Source organism: Peromyscus californicus, unplaced genomic scaffold (genome assembly GCF_007827085.1).
Source record: "Peromyscus californicus insignis strain IS unplaced genomic scaffold, ASM782708v3 Scaffold_12__1_contigs__length_115047231, whole genome shotgun sequence".
Classification (NCBI taxonomy): domain Eukaryota; kingdom Metazoa; phylum Chordata; class Mammalia; order Rodentia; family Cricetidae; genus Peromyscus; species Peromyscus californicus.
In genome coordinates, this window is record NW_026294413.1 from 101,563,204 (window position 1) to 101,588,158 (window position 24,955).

The window sequence follows — 24,955 nt, forward strand, 5'->3', positions numbered from 1 at the left end:
TTTCTTGTCCTCAAAGAAATGATGAGTTTGCAACGAAAGAAAAATGGTTTTGATTGTATGTTATCTTTCATTTAAATTCAAGTATGGTTCTGATTAAACTCCATTTCCATGGCTGTGATTGAGGAGGATTTATCTGTCTGGAAAATAAAAACTTTAAAAGGAGAATACTGTATTGTTTGGTGTTATCAGCGCCATGGCTCCCTTTCTTCTGGTCCTGTGCAGAAGCTTTGCATTACTAAGGCTCGCATCTTCAGAGGAAGCTCAAACCCAGCTTTTGCTTACTCTTTTCTCCAGCTTTGTATGCATCGGAATCACTCCTAACAGGTTCTCTTTGTTCTCCCTCAGCAAGAATTTTCTCTGCTTTAAGAATTTTAATCTCTTGGGGTCATGAAGCTTTTCTGGAGCTTCCCACTATGCCTAAGGTAAATTTAGGCTGTATTTTTTTTTCCCTTGGGTGAGGTTTGGGAACTGTGGTTAGTTATAATTTGTTAGTTACTAGAAAATGGAAACTCTGGACAATTCCCTGTGTACACATGCCCATTCGGTGCCCCAATGGCCAAGTTATTGTTCATATTTAAAAAAGCTACGCCTACTATCACCAAAACCTTTGGAGATTCCCACATTGGGCATTCTGTGCTACTTGATAAACTAGAGTTTCCTTTTTTGAATTCATAGTTTCATTCACAAAATGATTTAGATACAGGCTTGAGGAGAAGGTCAAAGATTTCATTTTATTTTAGTTTATGAAGAAAAACCATAGGCAGGCAAACTGTATATCTTGGAAGAGAGGAAGACTATTAATTCTGCCACATGGCAGACAAACACCACATGACAAAGAGGGATGGGAAGCTTCAGAGGAAGAGTGAGGAAGCCCAAAGGGAAAGCTGTTCTTCTTTGAATTAGGACTTAGAAAATCAGGCTCTGAAGTAAGTGTTGAATGATGACTAGGGGCTGGTGTGTTTGCGATGTTTACTGGTTAGTTTTTGTCAGTTTTACACAAACTGTAGTCACTTTGGGACATGAAAGCTCAATTGAGGAACTGTCTCCATCGCACAAGTCAGTGGGCATGTTTTTGGGACACATTTTTGATTGCTTATTTCTGTAGGAGGGCCTAGTCCACTATGGGTGTGATACCATCTCCAGACAGGTGGGTCTCAGTGGTAAAAAAGTAGCTGAGTAAGCCAAAGAGTGACCTACTGCATTCCACCACAGTCTCTAAATGTTTTCTTAATATTGAGATACATTCTTTCTATATTTAATTTTCACCATTTTTATCATGAAAACATTGAGTTTTACCAAATACGTTTTCTAGGCTCTTTTTGTTCATGTTTTGTACTTTATCATGGTTATATGTTTGCATATATTGAACCATCCTTATATCTTTGAGATTAATCTCATTTGATCTCTTTTTTTCTTTTTATTTATTCTTCTTTCATACAATACATATGGACTGCAGCATCAATTCTCTCCAAAACTCCCAGTCCCTCCACCTCTCCTCCATATTTCCTGCTTCTCTATTTCCCTTTAGAAAATAAGGAGGCCTCCCAGGGATATCAAACAAACAAGGAATAACAAAGTTTGATAAGGCTAAGTACAAACCTTCATATTTAGGCTGGAGGAAACAACCCAGTGGGAGGAAAGGGTCCCAAGGGCAGGCAAAAAGAGTTCCATTCCCATTGTTAAAAGTCTCACAAATACTCCAAGCTAAACAACTACAACACATACATAGAGCACCTAGTGCAGACCCATGCAGCCTCTGCGATTGTCACTTCAGTCTCTGTGAGCCCATTTGAGGTCTGTTTAATTGATACTGTGGGCTGTGTTCTCCCTGTGTCATTAAATCTTCTGGTTCCTACAATCTTTCCTTTCCCTATACTGCAGGGTTCCCCAAGCTCCACCTAATGTTTGACCATGGGTCTCTGCATCTTCTCCAATCCACTGCCTGAGGAAGCCTCTCTGATGATGATTGATGATGATTGGGCTAGGCACTGGTCAATGAGTATTGTAGAATATCATTAGGAATCATTTCATTAACCTTTTTTTTGCCATTCATATTTGACTCTATTATAGGTCTCTGGGCTATTCATGTAGCAGTTCCTGGCTATGCAGGCAGTGTCTGGCATGGTTACCTCTCCTGTTGTGAGCTCCTTGTTAGAAGAGTCATGGTTGGTTGGTCATTTCCCAGAAGTTCTGAACCATCCCTATCTGAGAGCTTCTTACAAATGGGACAGGTTGTAGGTCAAAGGTTTTGTGAGTGGGTTCATGCTACAGTCTCACCACTGGAAGCCTTACCTAGTTATAGAAGATGTCCAATTCAAGCTCTGTATCCTCAATTACTAGGAGTCCTTGCTAGGGTCACTGGCATAAGTTCCAGGCCGTTTCCAACGTAATAGATTTCTACAACATCCTTCAAAAGCACCCCAATTCCAGTCATCCCTCCCTGAATTCTCTCTCTTCAACCCTCCCTCCCTGACCTGATCCCTCCTATTCCAATGCCCACCCTGCCCTCAGTTCCCCCAAAACTCTATTCTATTTCTCCTTACAAGGTAGAGCCATATATCCTTCCTAGATCCCTCCTTGTTACTTAGCCTTTCTGGGTCTGTGGATTGTAGTGTGATTATTCTTTACTTAAAAGCTAATATCCACTTATAAGTGAGTATATATCATGTTTGTTTTTCTTGGTCTGTATTGCCTCACAGAGGATGATTTTTTTTCTAGTTCCATCCATTTGCATTCGTGATGATATTTTTTTTCTAACAGCTGAGTAATATTCCATTGTATAAATGTACCACATTTTCTTTATTCATTCTTATGTTAGGGACATCTATACTGTTTCCAGTTTCTGGCTATTATGAATAAAGCCACTATGAATATAGTTGAGCAAGTGTCTTTGTGGAAGGATGGAGTGACTTTTAGGTATAGCCCAAGAGTGGTAGAGCTGGGTCTTGAATTAGATAAATTCTTAATTTTTGAGGAATGACCATGTTGATGTCTCGAGTGGCTATTCAAGTTTGCAAGCCCACCAGCAATGGAAGAGTATTAACTCTTCTTTGAAAGTCTGGTAAAATTCTGTCCTAAAAAATGTCAGGCCCTGGCCTTTTTTTCTATGGTTGGGAATCTTTTAAGAACTACTACTATTTCCTTACAGGTTATAGGTGGATTTAAATTGTCTATCTGATCTTGATTTAACTTTGATAAGTGGTATCTATTGAGATAATTGTCCATTTCTTTTATATTTTCTGATTTTGTGGAGTGCAAGTTTTTAAAATATGACCTAATGATTCTTTAGATTTCATCAATGTCTGATGTTATACTCCCCATTTTGTTTCTAATTTTGCTAATTTGGATATTTTTTTCTCTGCCTTTTAGCTAGTTTGGATGAAGATTTGTCTATCTTGTTGATTTTCTCAAAGAACCAACTATTTGTTTCATCAATTCTTTTTATTGTTCTCTTTGTTTCTAGTTTATTGATTTCAGCCCTTAGTTTGATTATTTCCTGACATCTACTCCTCTTGGGTCTGCTTGATTCTTTTTGTGCAAAAGCTTTCAGGTGTGCTGTTAAATTGCTAATATGAGGTCACTCCAATTTCTTTATGTAGGGACTTAGTGCTATGAACTTCCCTCTTAGCAGCTCTTTCATTGTGACCCATAAGTCTGGAAGTGTTTTGCATTCATTTTCATTGTGTTTTAGGAAGTCTTTAATTTTCTTCTTTATTTCTTGCTTAACCCAGTGGTAACTCCTTAGAGAGCTGTTCAGTTTCTGTGAGTTTATAGGCTTTCTATTGCCTTTGAAACCCATCTTTAATCTGTAGTTATTTGATAGAATGCAGCAGATTATTTAAATTGTCTTGTATCTGTTGAGACTTTCTTTGGGCAATTTTGGAGAAAGTTCTGTGAGATACTGAGAAGAAGGAATATTCATTTGTGTTTGGATGAAATGTTCTATAGATATCTGTTAGGTCCATTTTTTCCATAACATCTCTTAGCTCCAATATTTCTCTTTAGTTTCTGTCTGGATGACTTGTTCATTGGTGAGAGTGGGGTATTAAAGTCTCCCACTATCAATGTATGAGGCTCAATGTTCGATTTAAGTTTTAGTAATGCTTCTTTTACAAACATGAGTGCCCTTGCACTTGGGGAATAGATGTTAAGAACTGATAGGTCATCTTGGTGGATTTTTCCTTTCATCAATATGAAGTATCCTTCCCTTTCCTTTTTGATAATTTTTTTTTCAAAGTCTATTTTGCTAGACATTATAATGCCTATACTAGCTTGCTTTTTAGGTCTATTTGCTTAGAAAATCTTCTTCTAATCCTTTATTCTGAGGTAATGTCTGTCTTTGATGCTGAGGTATGTTCTTATTTGCAGCAGAAAGATAGATCCTGTTTCATATCCATTCTGTTAGTCTGTGTGTGTGTGTGTGTGTGTGTGTGTGTGTGTGTGTGTGTGTGTGTTTATTGACAAATTGAGTTCATTGATGTTGAGGGGTATTAAGAGCCAGTGATAGTTATTTCCTGTTTTTTATTGGGGGTGGTAGTGTGTGTGTGTGTGTGTGTGTGTGTGTGTGTATGTGTGTGTGCCCATCCCTTTTTTTTATTTTGTTGGTGTGAGATTATTTCCTGTGTTTGTATGAGACTGCAATTAACCTCTTTGTTGTGGTGGTATTTTACTTGTACTGAAATGTGATTTTAATTGTTTGTTAATAAAGTTGCCTGGGGGTCAGAGCTATTAGAGCCATAGCAAGTGCGTGGCGGTGGTGGCGCACGCCTTTAAGGACCTGGAGTGCGGTACATACAGGCAGTGACGAGGCAGTCACATGTTTGGGTTTATAACCAATGAGAAGGCAGAACCGCTAGACTATATAAAGACATACACACAGGAAGTAGCCCCCTTTCGGAGAGCTCTCTTGGCTGAAGAGGATCGCTGAATCAGGAAGGGTGAGGCTCTTAGCTCTGACCTCTTGGCTTTCTTCTCTGAATTGGCTCTGTGTTTCTTATTTAATAAGACAGTTGGTTACATCTACATTTGGCGCCCAACGTGGGGCTCAAACCCACGACCCTGAGATTAAGAGTCTCATGCTCTACCGACTGAGCTAGCCGGGCATCCAATGTGGTGGCAAGAGTTTCCACCTAAAAACCTGAAAAAAGATTCTAAAACGGAGCTAAATACAGCTTCCTAATTGTCTCTCTCAAATGAGCGGCAGCTGCCAGTTTGAGCTACTGGCGGATTCCTAGTGTGCGTGCTGGACCTGAAGTATGGAGGGAATGAGGCCTCTGCAAGTGGCACATTAAGCTGCATGGTGGATTTAGACTTTGCTAGCACAAAATAAAAAAAGAGGTTTCTGGGCTACACGTTGCTTGGTTAAAAGTATAGACCCATGATAGCTCCCAGAGCTGGCGGTAAACCACCGCCATGTTGGGAAGCTGAGGTGGGCGGAGCCAGCAGCCACAACTGCTGCAGTTTAAAGCAACAGATTCACAATAAGACAGATTCAGATGTAATAGTTTACAATGTGTGTAAAATATACGTAGGCTTGAAAGAGACAAAAAAAGGTGATATATACAGTGATATAAACAAATACATAGTTTTAAAAAATAAAGTCTTTAAAGAGACAGTAAAATTAATATAAAAAATAAGCCACATAAAGATGAATATTACACAGAGAATCTAGATTGTGTTGTCTTTGGGATTTTTAACTGCAGAAAAACATTTGATTGTAAAAACTGTTGAATTATGCCAAAATGTATATTTTAAAGGTACCTTGACTTCAAAATTTGGATATAAGGATATGTTGCTTTGGAAAAGAGTCTCTTTTGTTCCCACAGAAAGCCAGAGGCTATGGATTTGTTCCAGATTAAGATTCATCAGGTTTGACCAGTCAAGACCCCCTGAAAGGTCTCCGATGACACCATGGCCCAGATGATCCAACATTCAGAATGGCTTGAAGGCAACTGGCTCAGACAATACAGCCTCATGGACTACTCCATAATCCTAAAATATTCTTTGTGTCCCCATAAGATCCAGCACCCCCCTCCAGCAGGAAGTAGTAAGAGAAGCTACACCCAAATTCCCAAATATACCAAGCTGACTTTGGAGATGTGTAAAGGTTAAAACCTTCCTTTTTAAGAAAAGAAAAGGGGAAGTGCTGTGGGATGGTCTGTATGTCAAATGTGTTGCTGATTGGTCAATAAATAAATCACTGATTGGCCTGTGGCCAGGCAGGAAGTATAGGCGGGACAAGGAGGAGAATAGAGCTGGGAAGTGGAAGGCTGAGTCAGAGAGACACTGCCAGCCGCCATGATGAGAAACAGCATGTGAAGATGCTGGTAAGCCACGAACCACGTGGCAAGGTATAGATTAATGGAAATGAATTCATTTAAGTTGTAAGAACAGTTAGCAAGAAGCCTGCCATGGCCATACAGTTTGTAAGCAATATAAGTCTCTGTGTTTACTTGGTCGGGTCTGAGCGGCTGTGGGACAGGCAGGTGAGAGAGATTTGTCCTGACTGTGGGACAGGCAAGAAAACTCTAGCTACACTTTGTGTTGGAGTTTTTTTCTTAAGTATCTTCTGTCAGTTTGAATTTGTTGACAGATACTGTCTAAATTTGAGTTTATCATTGAATATCCTGTTTTCTCCATCTATGGTGATTGAAAATTTTGCTGGGTACAGGGGTCTGGGCTGGCATCTGTGGTCTCTTAAGAGTCTGCAACACATCTGTCCAGGTCCTTCTGACTTTTGCAGTCTCCATGGAGAAGTCAGGTATAATTTTCATACTCTACCTTTATATGTTACTTGCTTTTTTTCACTTACAGTTTTTAATATTCTTTGTACTGTATGTTTAGTTTTTTGATTATTATATGATAGTTTTTTTCGGAGACTTTTTTTCGGTTTCTATTCATTTGGTGTTCTATATGCTTCTTGTAAGTTTATAAGCTTTTCCTTCTTTAGGTTAGAAAATTTTGCAATTATGTTGAAAATGTTTTCTGGGTCTTTGAGCTGGGATTCTTTTCCTTCCTCAACTTCTATTATTCTTAGGTATAATGGGTCTTTCTTTGGACTGCTAACTTCTGAATAATGACATGAAGACTTCTTATTAATTATGAAAGCTTGGCCTTAGTTTAGGCTTGTTACCAATTAGTTCTGAAAACTTAATTTAACCCATTTATTTTAATCTATGTTCTGCCACATGGCTCGTTACCTCGCCTCAGTATCATATGTCCAACTTCCTCTGGTTGGTGAATCTACCACCTCAGATTCTATCTCAGAGTTCTTATCTCTGTCCAGACTTCACTCATGCCTAGCTATAGGCCATTCATTATTGACTGTTTATTAAACCAATCAGAAGTAGCCTTGTGAGATAAAACAGAGACACATCTTCACACAGTGTCCAAAAAGTTTTCCAAACACTTGTATTTGATCTTCTCATAGTGTTCCTGAGTTGCTGTATGTTTGTGTCAGATATATTGTAGATTTAACATTTTCTTTAAATGGTGTGTCCATTTCTTCTATTGTATATTCAGTTCCTGAGATTCTGTCTCCATCTCTTATACTCTGTTGGTAAAACATGCCTCTGTAGTTCCTATTCAAATTCCTATATTTTTTCATTTCCTGAATTCCCTCAGTTTGTGTTTTCTTTATTGCTTCTATTTTCATTTTCAGATCTTGAACAGTTTTATTCACTTCCTTCCACTGTTTGTTTTTCCTTGACTTTCTTGGCTTGTTTTCAGGGATCTACCCATTTCCTCCAATTCTTTGTTCATCTTTTACTTGATTTCTTTAAGGGATTTATTCACTTCCTCTTTAAAGACCTGTATCATCTTCATGAAGTTGGTTTTAAGGTTGTTTCCTTGTGCTTCAGCTATGTTTGAATATTCAAGGCTTACTGTAGTAGGATAGCTGAACTCTGATGGTGATTCATTGCCCTGGTTCTTGTCCTTCCTCTCTCTCTCTCTCTCTCTCTCTCTCTCTCTCTCTCTCTCTCTCTCTCTTTGTGTGTGTTTTAACTTTTTATTTTTTCTTTGTAGCTTTCACATCATGCATTTCAAATCCATTCATCTTCCTATCCTTCCGGATCTACTCTCTGCCTTTGCACTCCCACTCACCACAAAATAACATAAAATAGAATAAAAGTTAAGAGAAAAGAGAAAAATCTTGTTGTTGAAGCAGCGGTGTGACACAGGGAGTCATACAGTATACCTTTATATCTTTACTTCAAGTGTTCATTGAAAAGAGTCATTAGTCTGGTTCAATGCCTATGTTTTCTGCTATACTATTGATACTAGGGCCTCACTAGGACTCCTCTGGAATATCCTATTGTTGTGCTGTGCATAGAGATCCTACAGGTTTGGATCTGCAGGACCACACCCTTCATGTGCTCCAGCAGTCATAGATGGGATGGATGTTGAGTGGGACAACTCATAGTCCTAGGCTACAACACTAGGGAGAACTGGTCCTGACTCTCATCAGCTGCAACATTTGAGAAAGTGGACCCTGCATCTCATCTGTGCAGCACAGTAGAGCCGACCATGTTGATGAAAGCCTAGATAATCAAGTCCTGAGAACTTGAGTGTGGGAGATCTGGTCCCATCCCTCATCTATTCTATCAAATAATGGTGTGGGCAAGGTAGAGTTGACCTTCCACCACCCCACTCACTGCCTGTGGCAGGTAGGAAGTCTGGCCCTGAGGTCATGAGAGCAGAAGAGCTGTCTCTGCCCCTTACCAGCTACAGCACTTGGGAGAGTGGCCCCTGTACTGGGCAACATAGTAGAGCTGGCCATGGTGGTTTAGGTGTGGGTGGGCTGACTGAGAGGGCATGAGAGTGGGAGAACCAGCTCAGCCCTTGTTCCTTGCTGCATAGGGTGAACTAGCCAGAACAAGGCTGTAAGGCTCATCCTGGTGGTGAAGATGGGGAACAGCTGCCTGGCTGACCAACCCTACCCAGAACCAGGCCTAAGTCGATTGTGTTCTTAATCTAGCATCTAGGCATTTGGGTTTGAGGTGATTATAGATCTAGGTGGAGATTTCTGAGTTCGTCTTTTTTAGATGAGTGTTTTGTTCCTTGGTTTCTGTACCCTGTTGATCTTCAGTTTGGCGTGTAGTTGAACAGGGGGTCTCCACCTGAGTTGAGAGCAGGAGTATGGTACCTAGGAGGGAAGGGGATTGTGGTTAGTATTGGTGGTGGAGGCAGGCACCAAGCCAATGGCAGAGGTTTGTAGGCAGGCAGCCTACCTAGAGTTCTGGTGGCCAATATGGTCTCTGGTTCAGCATGGAGTCCCTGTCCAGACTGGCAGCTGGGATATAATGAGGAGGGGAAAAGGGGTTGGGGATAGAATCAGAGGGGGTACTATTGGTTTAAATATTAAGGCAACTTCACGTAGTTAAAAGGAAGGTTTATTTTGTGGGGTAACTTAAAAGTGAAGGGATAGGTTACAGGGTCTGGGAAAGGTGTAGCACAGTACAGTGGTGTTCTCTGGAGAACTCTACTCAGTCTACCTTCAGCGTCCATGATCCAGGAACCAAGAGAGCTGGCCTATCCAGATCTCGGGTCTTCAGAGGTCCTCTCTCAGCTCCATCTTATAGGCGTGACAGTTACCGAAGCCTCAAAGTGGGTGGTACTTCCACGTCAAAGCTGGCCCGGCTACCCACTACATCTCCCCTTTTGTCTAAATAAGAAGGTTCTAACCAAGTGCTGTGGGATGTCCTGTATGTTGTAAATAGTTAAAACACTGATTGGCCAGTAGCCAGGCAGGAAGTATAGGATAGGCGGGACAAACAGAGAAGAGAGGCTGGAATGTGGAAGTCTGGGAGAGATGCCAGCCTGCCGCCCAGGGAGCAGCATGTAAAGGCAACAGGTAAAGCCACAGAATACGTGGTGACTTATAGATTAACAGAAATGGGCTGAGTTAAGTATAAGAGCTAGTCAGTGGTAGGCCTGAGCTAATGGCCCAGCAGTTTAATTAATATAAGTTTCTGAGTGATTATTTTATAAGCAGTTGTGGGGTCCATGGAGCTGGATAGGACTGAAGAAAACTCCAGCAAGAGGCTACTGAAAATGTGGAGGAGGTCTGGGGCAGATGACCCACCTGTAAAAGGGTAGGCAATATGCATAAGCTAATCTTGTCTGGACTCTGTACTCTCCTAAGGAACACCTTTTGTAGTCTATCTTCTACCTTCTGCAATGCATCCCTAGTCTCTTGAGTTAATACTCTTGGTGAATCCAAGGCCAGATCTCCATTTAAGATATCAAAAAGAGGCTTCAAATCATAGTTGGACATATGCAAACTTCCTCGGACCCAATTTATGTCTCCCAATAACTTTTGGAAATCATTAAGAGTACGAAGATGATCCTTTCTCAGCTCTACCTTTTGTGGGACAACCTGATTAAAGGTTATATTAGAGCCTAAATAATGAGCGATCCCATTCTTCTGAACCTTTTCTGGGGCAATGCAAAGACCTTTCTTTCTTAATGCTTCATTCAAGCAGGAATAAGCTTCCTCTAATATTCCTTCATCTTTTGCAGCAAGCAGAATATCATCCATGTAATGGACACATCTTACTATGGGAAAACGCTGCCGCATGGGCGCCAGAGCTGCAGCCACATAGATCTGACACATGGTGGGGCTGTTAGCCATGCCTTGAGGCAAGACCACCCACTCATATCTCTTATCAGGTTCCTCATGATTGATGGGAGGGAGAGTAAAGGGGAATCTGCCACTATCATCTTGAAATAAGGGAATGGAAAAGAAACAATCCTTTATATCCATGGCAATAATATGCCAGGAGGCTGGCAGAGTCGATAGAAGTGGTAGCCCTCGCTGCACTGGACCCATGACCTGCATCTGATTATTAATAGCCCTAAGGTCATGTAACAATCGCCACTTTCCAGATTTTTTTCTAATGACAAATATAGGTGTATTCCAAGGGGACACAGAGGGTCGTATATGTCCAGCCTCAAGCTGTTCTTTTACTAGCTCTTCTGCCGCTGATAACTTTTCAGAGGAAAGTGGCCACTGAGGTACCCATACCGGGTCCTCTGTTTTCCAGGAAATGGGAATTCCTTCCTCAGTGGCCCCTATGAAAAACCCAATCCCTGCCTAGGTGGTCTACTCTGCGCCTGAACTGGATCTTTTCTGCCTTGGAGAAACTTCCCCAAACCAAACCTAGGATGACATCCCATCTTCATCATAATTTCCTGAGACTCCTAAGAATATTCGCTACTCAATTTGAATCCCATAGATTGCATAAGATCCCTTCCCCAAAGGGACACTGGAAGCTCGAGGACGTAGGGTTGCATAACACCCGAATGGCCCCCTTCATCCTGCCACTGCAATTGTCCTGCACTAATATCTGGTGAACTGGTATATCCTAGCCCTTGTAGAGTTTGAGAGGAGACTTGCACTGGCCACCCACGGGGCCAGTCTTTATGGGCAATGATGCTCCGATCTGCACCAGTGTCCAGGAGTCCCGTTATCTTGGTACCTAATGGTATCTCTGTTGAGTCTGGGCATTGAGAAACACTGGACAAGCTAGCTGCATTTCAGTTCTAACCTGTCTCCAAACCTCCGGGTTAAAAGAATTCCCCATAGAGACAACTCTAGACATGGAGGCAGATTCCAGATACGATGGAGGAGCTGAGGGAGCGGCTCCACACTCAGACTCACATCCTTTAATTCTTTCTCTTTCTCCTTTATTTCTACCCCTTTTCTTTCTTATTCTCATGCTCTGCAAGGTTTCACATAATGACTCTACATCATCAGAATCAAGGGAAGAGATAGGGGACTCGGAACGCTCTAGGTCCGAAAGGTCAGGATATAACCTTGTTTTTTTCTTCCCCCTTTTTTGTTTTACTTCTGGTAGACGCTGCTTTAGCAGACATGGCCTTTTCTGATCTTTCCTCCTGCAACATTTCTAAGGCTACCTGCCTATTCTCTACCGCATCACTGCAGTGCTGGTCTTCGAGACACCCTCTCACTAATTTCCAAACTGGTCTAACCCCATGTTTAAGCGTCCCTTGTTCTGCAGCGAAGTCTAGATCATGGCCCAACTTTTCCCAGGAAGCTACCGTGAGGCTTCCGGAAACTGCAAACCAGGGTGCCACGACATCACATTCCTCTAGAAATCTTTCTAAAGTACTCTTCTTAATTTCTAATTTCTTTGAAAGGAGCAGCTCGTTAAGAGCCAGAAAAATTGTGTGTGAAGAAGTTGCGCCCATGATACTAGCAGCACTTTTGCCTTCACCTGCTTTCACTTTCTTTAATTTTCCCGTCTGCTTTTATTGCGGCTCTACTCTTTAATTTTCCCGTCCGCTTTTGTCGCGGATCCCCACCTTACCTGGGGACTTACCAGTGCACTGCCCTGACTGCGAAGAGTTCTGAGCCTTAAAGGTTCCGTGTACGGGCCACCACTTGTCATGTCCACCTCGACCAGCAAGGAAGACGCAACACCAGGCTCTTCTCCAAGCAGTTTATTCAGGAACCTTGAACAATCTTCTGACCTCAGGGAAAGCCATCTTCTCACTCCCGGGAAAACCAGCCCACACCCTTTATAGCCACTGGGCAACCAACCCCGTAGTGCCACGTGGACAATGCCGATAGGGTCAGACATATGTAAGCAAGCCAGATTCCACGCCCAAGCCAAATAAAGAGTTGTTTATCCCAGAGAACACCTGCCATCGGGAAGGCAGAAGCCTCCTGTTGGATGTTCTGTATGGCAAATGTGTTGCTGATTAGTCAATAAATAAAACACTGATTGGCCATTGGCTAGGCAGGAAGTGTAGACAGGACAAGGAGGAGAATAAAGCTGGGAAGTGGAAGGCTGAGTCAGAGAGACACTGCCAGCCGCCACGATGAGAAACAGCATGTGAAGATGCTGGTAAGCCACGAGCCACGTGGCAAGGTATAGATTAATGGAAATGGATTCATTTAAGCTGTAGGAATAGTTAGCAAGAAGCCTGCCATGGCCATACAGTTTGTAACCAATATAAGTCTCTGTGTTTATTTGGTCGGGTTTGAGCGGCTGTGGGACTGGCAGGTGAGAGAGATTTGTCCTGACTGTGGGCCAGGCAGGAAAACTCTACCTACAAATGGCGTCCAACGTGGTGGCAAGAGTTTCCACCTAAAAACCTGAAAAAAGATTCTAAAATGGAGCTAAATACAGCTTCCTAATTGTCTCTCTCAAATGAGCGGCAGCTTCTGGTTTGAGCTACTTGTGGGTTCCTAGCGTGCATGCTCGACCTGCAGTATGGCGGGAATGAGACCTCTGCAAGTGGCACATTAAGCTGCATGGTGGATTTAGTCTCTACTAGTACAAAACAAAAAAAGAGGTTTCTGGGCTACACGCTGCTTGGATAAAAGCATAGACCCACGATAGCTCCCAGAGCTGACGGTAAACCACCGCCATGTTGGGACGCTGAGGTGGGCGGAGCCAGCAGCCACAGCTGCTGCAGTTTAAGGCAATAGATTCACAATAAGACAGATTCAGATGTAATAGTTTACAATGTGTGTAAAAATGTACGGAGGCTTGAAAGAGACAAAAAAGGGTGGTATATACAGTTATAGAAACAAATACATAGTTTTAAAAAATAAAGTCTTTAAAGAGACAGTAAAATTAATATAAAAAATAAGCCACGTAAAGATGAATATTACACAGAGAATCTAGATTGTGTTGTCTTTGGGATTTTTAACTGCAGAAAAACATTTGATCATAAAAGATGTTGAGTTATGCCAAAATGTATATTTTAAAGGTACCTTGACTTCAAAATTTGGATATAAGGATATGTTGCTTTGGAAAAGAGTCTCTTTTGTTTCCACAGAAAGCCAGAGGCTATGGATTTGTTCAAGATTAAGATACATCAGGTTTGACCAGCCAAGACCCCCTGAAAGGTCTCCGATGACACCATGGCCCAGATGATCCAACATCCAGAATGGTTTCAAGGCAACTGGCTCAGATGATACAGCCTCATGGACTATTCCATAATCCTAAAATTTTCTTTGTTTCCCCATAAGATACAGCGCCCCCCTCCAGCAGGAAGTAGTAAGAGAAGCTACGCCCAAATTCCCAAATTATATGTAATTTTACTTTGTTAAGGTTAAAACCTTTCTTTTTGAAAAAAAAAATGGGGGAAGTCCTGTTGGATGTTCTGTATGGCAAATGTGTTGCTGATTAGTCAATAAATAAAACACTGATTGGCCATTGGCTAGGCAGGAAGTGTAGGCGGGACAAGGAGGAGAATAAAGCTGGGAAGTGGAAGGCTGAGTCAGAGAGACACTGCCAGCCGCCACGATGAGAAACAGCATGTGAAGATGCTGGTAAGCCACGAGCCACGTGGCAAGGTATAGATTAATGGAAATGGATTCATTTAAGCTGTAGGAACAGTTAGCAAGAAGCCTGACACGGCCATACAGTTTGTAACCAATATAAGTCTCTGTGTTTATTTGGTCGGGTTTGAGCGGCTGTGGGACTGGCAGGTGAGAGAGATTTGTCCTGACTGTGGGCCAGGCAGGAAAACTCTAGCTACAGAAGCCGGACGCCGGCGCCATCTTTGAGGCGCAGCCGTGCACGGCTCTCTACATCTAGCCTGTTTTGCTAATTACAGCTCTAATATAAGTTATTTTTCATTACTCATAATATCCATATAATATAGATATTATGGATATCATTTTATAGAAGAACAAATTAAATTAAACATGGATGGTAGTTGATGGATATAAATCATGGTATCAAGGAAAAAGAATGTACCATTTTCTCAATTCCTGCTTCTATTCTTCATAGTACCTTATGGGATGAGTGCAGTTTATTGCAGCTCACCCATTCTATTATCTACATGTGGACTAAAGCATGGGATTCTGACTTATGGTAATATTAGAGGTGAATAATATTTAGTGGGATAGGTTGGAAGGGAGAGTTTAACAGTGAGCCATACTAGTAATGTCTTGATTGACAATTTCATCCTGTCCTGAGTCATTTTAGCACCTAGATAAATTCCTTTTCAACAGGAAACTGTAATCCAACTTAAAAAACAAAACTTCTTACATTAAATAAAATAGCTACTCTAAGCTGTTTTATTTATGCTATAAATCTCTGATACCAAACTAATATTGTTCATTGAAAAAATTGAGTTAAATCACTTATTATGCAGTAATTTTTTTTATCTTACTAAACAGGATAAATGTTTACACTCATGTTTAGTTGTTTTAGGAAGATATTGAGTAGTGTTAATAAAAATCCCAATCTCTTAATACCAAAAAAAGAGTTTCTTTATTTCTCTGTAATGAAACTCCTGACCAAAAAAATAAAACCCCAACCCAAAACAAACCAAAAAACCAATTGGCACAGCCATATCTGATGGGAATGGCAAAAGTCCTAAAGCCAACACAGCTTCTTGGCAACAATCCATCACAGCTAAGTTGCATGATGGCCGCTATGCCACCTTTGGTTTTCATCTCCACCTGTTGCATACTTGGGACACTTTTAATATTTGTACAATTTGGTGATATTAGATTGATGGAAAATTTCTTATAAATCATTTATGACTTCTACCAGGAATGCTGCTTTTAAGCTTTCCCAGGACAATCTACCCCTCCCACTTTAAAGGAGATAGCCTTATCTACTTGAAGGTCTTCCTGATGCCTTGGAGGTTGTGATGCACATAAAGAAGCCAGAGGTCTCTTTATGAGGCTATGGGACATTTTTGAAACATCTGTACTTATACTTATGCAGGAACAAGATATTCAAAACAAAATAAATTCCAAAAGGTCAATAAGATTTGATGGGCTAGAGTAGTTGGTCACAGTTCAGATTGCAAGCCTCTTCCCACTATACACTCAGGCAATTATGTGGCAAATACCTCTGCCCTACACAGAGAATTATATTGATGAACTAAGAATGAAGTGAAAAGATGATAAAAGAATAAGATGTCAGGACCTCCATTTCTTATAAAAGTTAGCAAATGCAGAGTCATTATGGTGTCATATGACCAAGGAACAACAGAATGCCAGGATTAGACATATAGACAAATTCTATAAAGATATAAAACCTAAACATTGTATTATGCCAGAATTCGAATAATAACTGCAGCAGCTTTGGCCTGAAGATTTTTCTTGGGCACTCTGACCATTAAGTATATCCATGTTTATTTGGCCACCTATGTTTGGGCACAACATCATGAAAGATAGAGCACAGATAGTCAGATAAAAAGATGCTAGGGATTGTAGATTCTTAAGGTACTTCCTCTAGATAGAACCTTCTAGAATAGCACTGCCAGCTAGGACCATGAATTCAAAATACCAGCCTGTGAACATTTCATATTCAAATTGTGGTAGGTGCACAATGAGTTCCAGGTCAGTCTGGCTTTAATGTGGTCACCTGGGAAATAAGCTTAAGTAAAAAAGAAGGAAATAAAGAAATAAATTAGAGGACATTTACAAAACAAAAATCAGAAGGAAGAAAAGGAAGTATAAGAGACCACCAAGAAAGAGCAGTCACTAGGGAGAAAGACTTTGGTGGCTAAGTGGAAGGGAGGAGAGTATGTGAGGTTGGAATTCCACCTAGGGCTGTAATGCTTCTGAATCAAAAATGTAAATCACATTCCTTTTGGTCCTAATCAAAACCAACCAACCAAAAACAACAACAAAAAACAACATCAAACAAACAAACAAACAAACAAAAAACAACCAACCAACCAAACCAAACAAAAAATTTGATCAGCTAGTAAAACTAATTTTCTGAAAACCCATTATCTATAAGAATTATCAATTAGTTAACTCCGGGGTGATAAGTTTTGCAGAAAAGATAAAGGCCCACAGTTTTTCCTGGGCAATGGGAAGAGGAAGACTGTACTATGGATGTCAGTAAGGTGAAGCAGAGGCAGGTTTAACAGCTTTCAACTTGTCCCATGGCAAGCCAAAGTAAAATTACGAGAAGCCTAGCAAGTAGACACCTACTGCACACAGTTTTCTGTGGGTCTTCAGAGGTGTACAGTTAGAATGTCCAAAGCTGGAGATGTAGAACGAAAAATGAGAGAGACTCCTACTAAGGAATGTAAACTCACTCCTAAGCATCATATTGTGAAGATGGAGAATGGGAAGCAAGCTGAGTGAAACTTACTCAGATACCAGAGTTTCCAGCCAGTTAAGTTTTGGACTGAACACTTCTCTGTGCTGTTTTGAGACATCATTTAGAATAAGTCAACCACTATCTGAAGACTGCAGTGCAGCAAGACTGACTACAGGATAAGAAGGAAAGAATTGTACATGGGCCTCCAATCTGATAGTCTGACTATAAGGCTGAAGACTTCCTATTCATTGAAAAGCTGTAAGGGAAGGGCATTGGCATGGAATCCCACACCATACCTCCCTAGCATCTTAAAGTAAAGCTAGAGAAAGCGAGAATCAACTCAGCTGTAGACAAGACTGATTCAGTTGGATACTCCAGCATGTCACAGGAGAATTCTGAGCCCTGTCTGGAGATAAATATTATTCACAATGATCTCTAATATTCTTTTACACACACACACATGCACACACACACACACACACACACACACACACACACACATCATCATCATCATCATCATCATCATCACCCTGTGGTCACGGAGAGATTAATCCTAAATAGAAATAGGCTAAAGATTATTAGATATTATACTGATCAGTGAGAACTTCAATGTAATTCATGAAAATGAGTGTTCTGAAAGAGATGGATGACAGGAAGATAGTGGAGTACGTTTTTATAGACAGCACTATAAAAAATGAAAATTCTGGTATGAGAAAAACATGTATGTTAAAAAAAAGTTGGTAGATGGACCAGACTAACAGTAGTGAGACAGATGGGTAGAATGTATCCAAACAAAAATATAAAAGAGAGAAGTAAGAAAATAGAAAAGAAGAACCAAATTCTGTAGAAGACTATGAAATAATCTAACATGGAATTGTATGCTCTGTAAGATAAGAAATAGACAATAAGCCAAAAAAATTTACTGGCAAGAAAAATGACTGATAATACTGTTCATCACAGGGAGAAATAACATCAGGGAGAAACCAGGACTCAACAAAATTAAAGTAGTATAGATAAAAAGAGAAACATCCAGTTAGCATGGTTATGTTGATGAATGTGCAAGACAAAAAATACATTTTAAATAGCAGCCAACATTTGTATGCAAAGGACAAAGGGCAAAGCTAGCAGTGCTAGCTGAAACCAAACAATGGAGACAAAAGTCATATCACATTGGCTCCTTCTGAGGCTGAGACTCATGGACAGAGTGGGCAGAGGAGCTTTGGGTGGTAGGAACATTCCTGGTCAGCTTTGAGTTGTCTGTGACTGTCCACACTAGCAGAAGCCACCGGACCACACACGCAGCAAGAGTGCATCTGGGGGCTTTACACCTATGTGCCAATCTTTCATTTTAAGATTATCGTTAATGTAGCCATTGACTAAGGTTCATGGTATTTTCGTAAATGGTATAATCTGGCTTGAATGGTGGCACCTGTTAATGATGACACATACATAGAGAGCAGGAGTTTCTGGGTTTGCTCAACTTGAGAAATGCTGCATTGTTCAACCTTATATGTGTATTTCTGGTGCAAGGAAACCAGCTGCTCCACAGTGTGGAGAATGTAATCCAGTAAAGTGCAACCAGCAAGAGAAAGGATTTGCAAAACCCATCTAAAATGCAAGGCAAGGAAACAAATGCCTCCCCCCTTCCCATTCTGACCCCAATATTTTTTGAATAAAAATTATTTGTTGTATAAAAGAAAGGCTGGACTAACGAAAACTGAGTAAGACATTAAAAGACATTGTTAATACCATAATGGCACAGACAGAAAGAAAGAGAGGGAGGGGGTTGTATCTACGGATTATATAATTTCTCTATTATAGATATGTTGTGAGCTACATATAAATCTGATGAAATTCTCTTCAGGATTTTTTCTTTCAGTTAAAAAGCTAAAGAATAACATATATAACATATATGTCTTATTTCAGTGTTAATAAGGATGAGTCTTGGAGGACTATATATCATCTAATTAAATTCCTTCCACAGATGCAATGGATCCCCAAGAGTTTTGTTCTATTATTAGTGGAGATGAACAAAGCTGCTGAGCCAGCATGGGTTGCTTCACAGCTAACGTTTTTAACTTCTCTTTATATGCCCATTTTCTGTTTTGTCCTTTCTCAGAAGGCTGGAAAATCATGACAGGGAGACAGTAGGCTGAAAATTCATAGCCAGGACAGTGTGTCTGAGGAGCATGCTGCAACCGCATGGGCCTCCTGAGTGCTACTGGAAGAGCGCAACTCCATCCATTTTCTGTATCTGGCATTATCTTGGCCTTGAGAAGCGACACATCAGAGTTTTATGGTTAATAAATGCCATGAGTGAGGGTAGATGGTGGCTGTGGTTATAGATGTTGGAATACTGTGTGAAGAGCATCCAAAGATTTCACTTTCTCTTCCCTACAGGAAAATAAAAAGTATTCAGATGAAAAGTAGTGTTGTTTTGTGATCACAGGGAAACCAATACAGGTAAAGAAGGCAGACTTAGTGCTAAAACTTGGAAAGCACAAAACGGCGGTTTTCCCCATTCCCATTGTTACATATCCAGAACATGGTTAAGAATTACATATTTTTTAAACAGATGAACGAGTGTCCAACTGCATTGAAATTATTAGCAGGCACCCTTGGGCTGGGAACAAACAAGGAGCTGTTTAGTTTCCGTAACAATCCTTGAATGTCATCTCAGTTTAACCAATACAAAAAGCAGAGGATGTCCAGACTGAGGCAGCTTGTCAAGGTGATATAGATATGAAAAGCAGGAAACAGACTCACAGCTGAGGATGGCTTCTCTGAAAGGCTATGTTCCCAGCCAGAGATGGTAGCTGTCTGCTGTGTCTACCCGGGCTGAAGCTCTAGCATCTCCTGGTGCAGTGAATGGTTCCAGGCTCCAGCAATGTTCAGTGGTCATGAACTCTTCCTATCAGTTTCCCTAACAGTAATTTTGGAGGGTGAGAAAGTGAAGAAGCTATACTAAGTCAGTTACCTCTCTGCACTTATTTTCATGGCCCCAAATTGGTCGTATCTATGATTGTCTCCTCTCCTACTCCTACTTATTTTAGAGGCATTCAGAAGTAAGTGCTGACAGTGCTGTCTTCACCACGGTCAGTAAGGCTTGGTTTGTTTCAAAAAGTAAATTCTCTTAGTTATTTCATAAAATAAATCTTGTGTGAGGACAAATACACATACATGGGTACTGTAGTAATTTTAAGGTAACAAAAGGTGGAAAGACATGCTTATTTGGATTTATTATTGTTGATAATAGCTTTCACACTATACTGTTCTTGTATTCACACACACACACACACACAAACACAGACAAATAGACAGAGACAGACAGACAAACACACACACACACACACACACACACACACACACACAAACCACACATACACACACACACACACACACACACACACACACACATTTTCCTCCTAAAATTTGAAGATTCTATCAAGTCACACCATTTCCTACCAAAAGCAACAAAAGCATTGCCTTTGTTGGAACAATTGAAAGGAGAGTTACAGGGAATCTAATGAAAACAATTAATCAAATTCTATTTGAGACTCTGAAGCCAATTAACAGTTAAGATCTGTCTTTTGTAAACTATGAGTAAATCTTTTTGATGTGGCTGAAACAGACTGTGCCACAGGACAATGCTACTTATTCATTGTCACAATTCAGTATTTTAATAATGTAAAGAAAAAAATCCAGAAGTGTCACAAAAGGGGGAGAATTCCTTTAAAAAAAAAGGATATAATTACTCAAACTCCCCTTTTCTGTACTTCTATATAATGCCATTTCCTTACTTGAAATGTGGGGTGACCTTAGGTATATATCTACACTAAACAATTTATAAGTAGTTATAAAATGCTTGCTATCACAATTTTAAAAGTACAGTTCTACTCTTGGAAGAGGATCTACTGAGCTGGAATGAATGCTCAGGGATCAACCCACAGCACTCTGGCGGAAATGTAGAGACTCTTAAATGTAAAGTGAGTTGACAAAATGCTGAGTCACAGAAAATCCACATCGACTGATGAATGGTTAAGTGTCCCCAAGGTTTCAAATCCCCATTGAGTGCTTATTCCCACAGCTTCTGTGCATGAAAAGGTCTTTCTCAAACCAGTGCACTTTTCAGTAGAAGCTAATGCTTTCCTTGTCAAATTATCACCAGCAGTGACTCCATGCACTGGTGTGTCATTCAGACAGCTTTTGGCATCAAATACTCTGGTAATGGATGCTTCTAAATAATTGTTTTGATTGCTCTATGGACATTTCTTCTGACTCTTATTCCTTGCACCCACTTTTATGCCTTGAATCTTAAAAAAAAAATTATTTGATTTTATTTGTGTATGTGAATGTGTTTGCTCACATGAAGGTCTCCACTGAGGTCAGAAGGGGGACATCAGATCCTCTAGAGCTGTAGCTACAGATAGTTGTTAAATGGCCACTGTGGGGGCTGAGAAAACAACACTGGAGCACTGGAAGAGTAGAAAGCATTAGTAACCCCTGAGAATCTCTCCAGCCACATGGATCTTCAATGTATATCCCCAAACTCATGCTGTAAAGGTTTGGTTCCAGCGTGTGGTAATGGCTGCAGGTGACAGAACCTTTAAGAAGTGGGGCCTAGTGGAAGTCACTGAGGAAGGGTGTGCCCTTGAAAGGCTTCTCTCTCTTTTTTTCCCTGTTCCTACATTGCCATGAGGTAGACAGCCTCCTCTGTCATATTTCTGCTATAAGGTTTTGTCTCACAACAAGCTCAAAACAGTGGGGCCATGTGGCCACAGATTCACCATGTAACCTATGCTTTTATGTTGATTGTCTCAGATGATTTATCACAGCAATAGAAAGCTGACAAATAAGCCATTCTTACCACCTGTGTTCTGCCATGTCAACCATTTGAGAAACACACCAAGGTGTCTTAGCACACATGATGTCCACAAGTCTAATATAATATGTTAACAGATGTTAATGTAGGGATCAAATCTTAGATGTCTGAGTCTCAAATTAATATTTCTGTGTTATCAAAGAGACAGCAGAGTATAGGAACAAAAGCTAGAACACAAAATAAATCACTTTTTTATTGACTTCTAGATGACAATTGTAGGCAAATCATTGGAAAATATGTATGGATTTTAAAAGGGTCCTCTTAATTAAAAAAAGAAATTAGCATAAGGAGACACAGAGGAGGGGCAGGAAGGGAGAGAGAAATCTGATCATGGTTTTGACATGACCAGAAAAGTATTTATATCTCTGAAAACAAATCTTATGAAATATGATAGAGAACAGAGATTGGAAAAGAATTGATGTTATCTTGCATCATGAGAGACCTGAATCTTGCAAACTGCCCTGCTCTGCAAAAGACAAAGAGGACAGAATGGAATATGAAACTCCAAGAATATTTGGAAATCCCCCTCCTCCCCACAGAACAGTAAGGGCATGCTTACATTTTGATGACAGTACCTCCGGAAAGAAATTTCTAAATGAGTGTATTGTAAGGATGGTGTACTTTGCAAAATGCTCTTGGGGGACTGGATAGATAGCTCAGCAGTTAAAATCATTTGGTGCTCTTGTTGAGGACCTGGATTTGGTGCCCAGCACCCACATGCCAGCTCATAATCACCTATAACTTTAGTACTAAGTAATCCATTATACTCTTCTTACCTCCAGGCACACATGTGGTATACATACAAACCAGCAGAGAAAGCATCCATGTACATGAAGGAGAGGAAAATCCTTTAAAAAGTGATTTTGGTAATATACATTTTTTTCCTGGTATACTAAGAGGCATACATTTTTTAAAAAATAATTTTCACAATTATTTCTTTCATATACATATTAAAGTGAACAAGTGCTAAAAAGTTGTGTGTATTTAACTCCTAGTGAGGATAGTGAAGCTGTCCAAGGCTTCTCCATGGAGCAGATGGAACTGCAGATCAGGATATCTGGCAGCAATGTACAAATGATTGGAAAGCGGGGATTACTGTGAGGGCAGAGGCACCAGGAGAAGCTGCTCTCCACTAGGCTGTTCTCAATTGATGTTTGTAGAAATAATCAAATTTTCCTTGCAATCCAGTTATTCACAACTCCCGTAGTTATGAACTATCTGCTCTAGAACGGCGGGAGACAATGTGGAAGGATGGAAGGCTGCACCACCTTGAACTATTTCTGATCTTATCTCATATGGGAAGCAAGTGAGGTCCAACCTAGTTAGTGCCTGGATGGAGATAATGAGGAGGGCGTGCTATAGCAGACGTATAATTTCCCATGAAGCACACATTCCCCACAGTGCTACAGTGTGAAGATGGTCAGCTTTAATTGCTGTTCAAAGGAAAGTCTTGGGGTTGCAGGGAACCATTAAGCAATTATGCACACTTTATCTGCAGGATTCTTCTCATAAAATGTCAGGGTTAAACAAAGGTTTAAATTTGTCCAGGTTGGATCGTTTACCCAGTGTTTAAGAGCAGGTACCACTCTTGCAGAAGATCTGAGCTTCCTCCCAGTGCCTATGTGGGCAAGCTCACAACGGCCTATAACTGCAGCTCTAGGGAATCTGATATACTTTTCTAGGCACCTATACACACATGTGTGTACTTATACACAGAAACAGGAATGTGTACATAAATAAAATAAAAACAAAAATAAAACATAAAAATAAATTTAAAAATGATCCATGCAAATATAGATGAGAAGAGATACACCATTGTCCTGAAATAGAGCACAGAGTGGGATTAGATTTCACTATTTTCCACTTTTCCTGTTTGTCCAGGTTCAAGCTTTTTATTCTGTTTCTTGAATACCTTAAGGCTATGTTGACCTTATTATTCACAGATTCTGCAATCTTCCATGATTGTTTTCTTGTATTTTTGAAATAGGCCATCACACTGTGGCGCAGATTGACTTCATACTTACTATGTAGCAGCCTGGCCTGGAACACAAGCCTTCAATTTCCCAAGTGTTAGCTTGCAGGTGTGTACCACCATGCCCAGCTGCCATTTATCCTTTTTATTACTACAAAACTTAGCATGATTACAATGATTACTTTTAAGATCAGTTTTCTTAATCAGGTAACAGTGGCTTCCACAAGGGCAAAGATCACAGACATCTTCTTCCTGGCTGTGTCTCCCAACACCTGAGAAATGTTTGTTGCATAAGTTCTTCATCAATATTTGATGAATAAACATTTATTTTTAAAATTATTATATTTTTTCAGCCGGGCGGTGGTGACACACTCCTTTAATCCCAGCACTTGGGAGGCAGAGGCAGGTGGATCTTTGTGTGTTCGAGGCCAGCCTGGTTTACAGAGCGAGATCCAGGAAAGGTGCAAAGCTACACAGAGAAACCCTGTCTCGAAAAAACCCAAAAGTAAATAAATAAATAAGTAAGTAAGTAAATAAATAAATAAATAAATAAATAAATAAAATTATTATATTTTTTTCTCCTGAAACTTAATGTTTGATGCTGTGCCACTTCATTATGTCATTTATTATGCAATTTGATAATTTTGGTGATTAAATAACTGTCCATAGAATATAAATAGTTAGCTACATAGCTAGCTAGATAAGTAGGTAGGTAGATAGATAATAGATGACAGATAGATAGATAGATGATAGATAGATAGATATACACACATGATTAAATAGCCAGTTGACAAAGGTTGCATAAATTCAAGTGTATGTGTGTGGGGTATCCACCAGAGAAGACTTCTCAGACATGAATTTAAGCCAACAGAAAATCTTTACTAGCCAGCTGGCAACTATGCTGGGTGTTCAGCATCCCAGTGTAGCACTGAGCCTTTTTCAGGGTGAGCTTTTAATTACAAAATCCATATTCTGGGTTGATATACTTCAGATAGCAAGGCCAGTTATCCAAAAGTGCAGCTGCAGAAGCCAAAATGAAAGGTTAGT

At 40.3% G+C, this 24,955-nt stretch overlaps 1 non-coding gene across 1 annotated transcript; it reads right to left on the reverse strand.

Moving 5' to 3' along the window:
* Nucleotides 1-5,029: 5,029 nt before the first annotated feature.
* Nucleotides 5,030-5,102, reverse strand: Trnak-cuu (transfer RNA lysine (anticodon CUU)). Its single transcript has one exon. It is a non-coding gene; the product is annotated as a tRNA-Lys (tRNA).
* Between the last annotated feature and the right edge of the window lie 19,853 nt (nucleotides 5,103-24,955).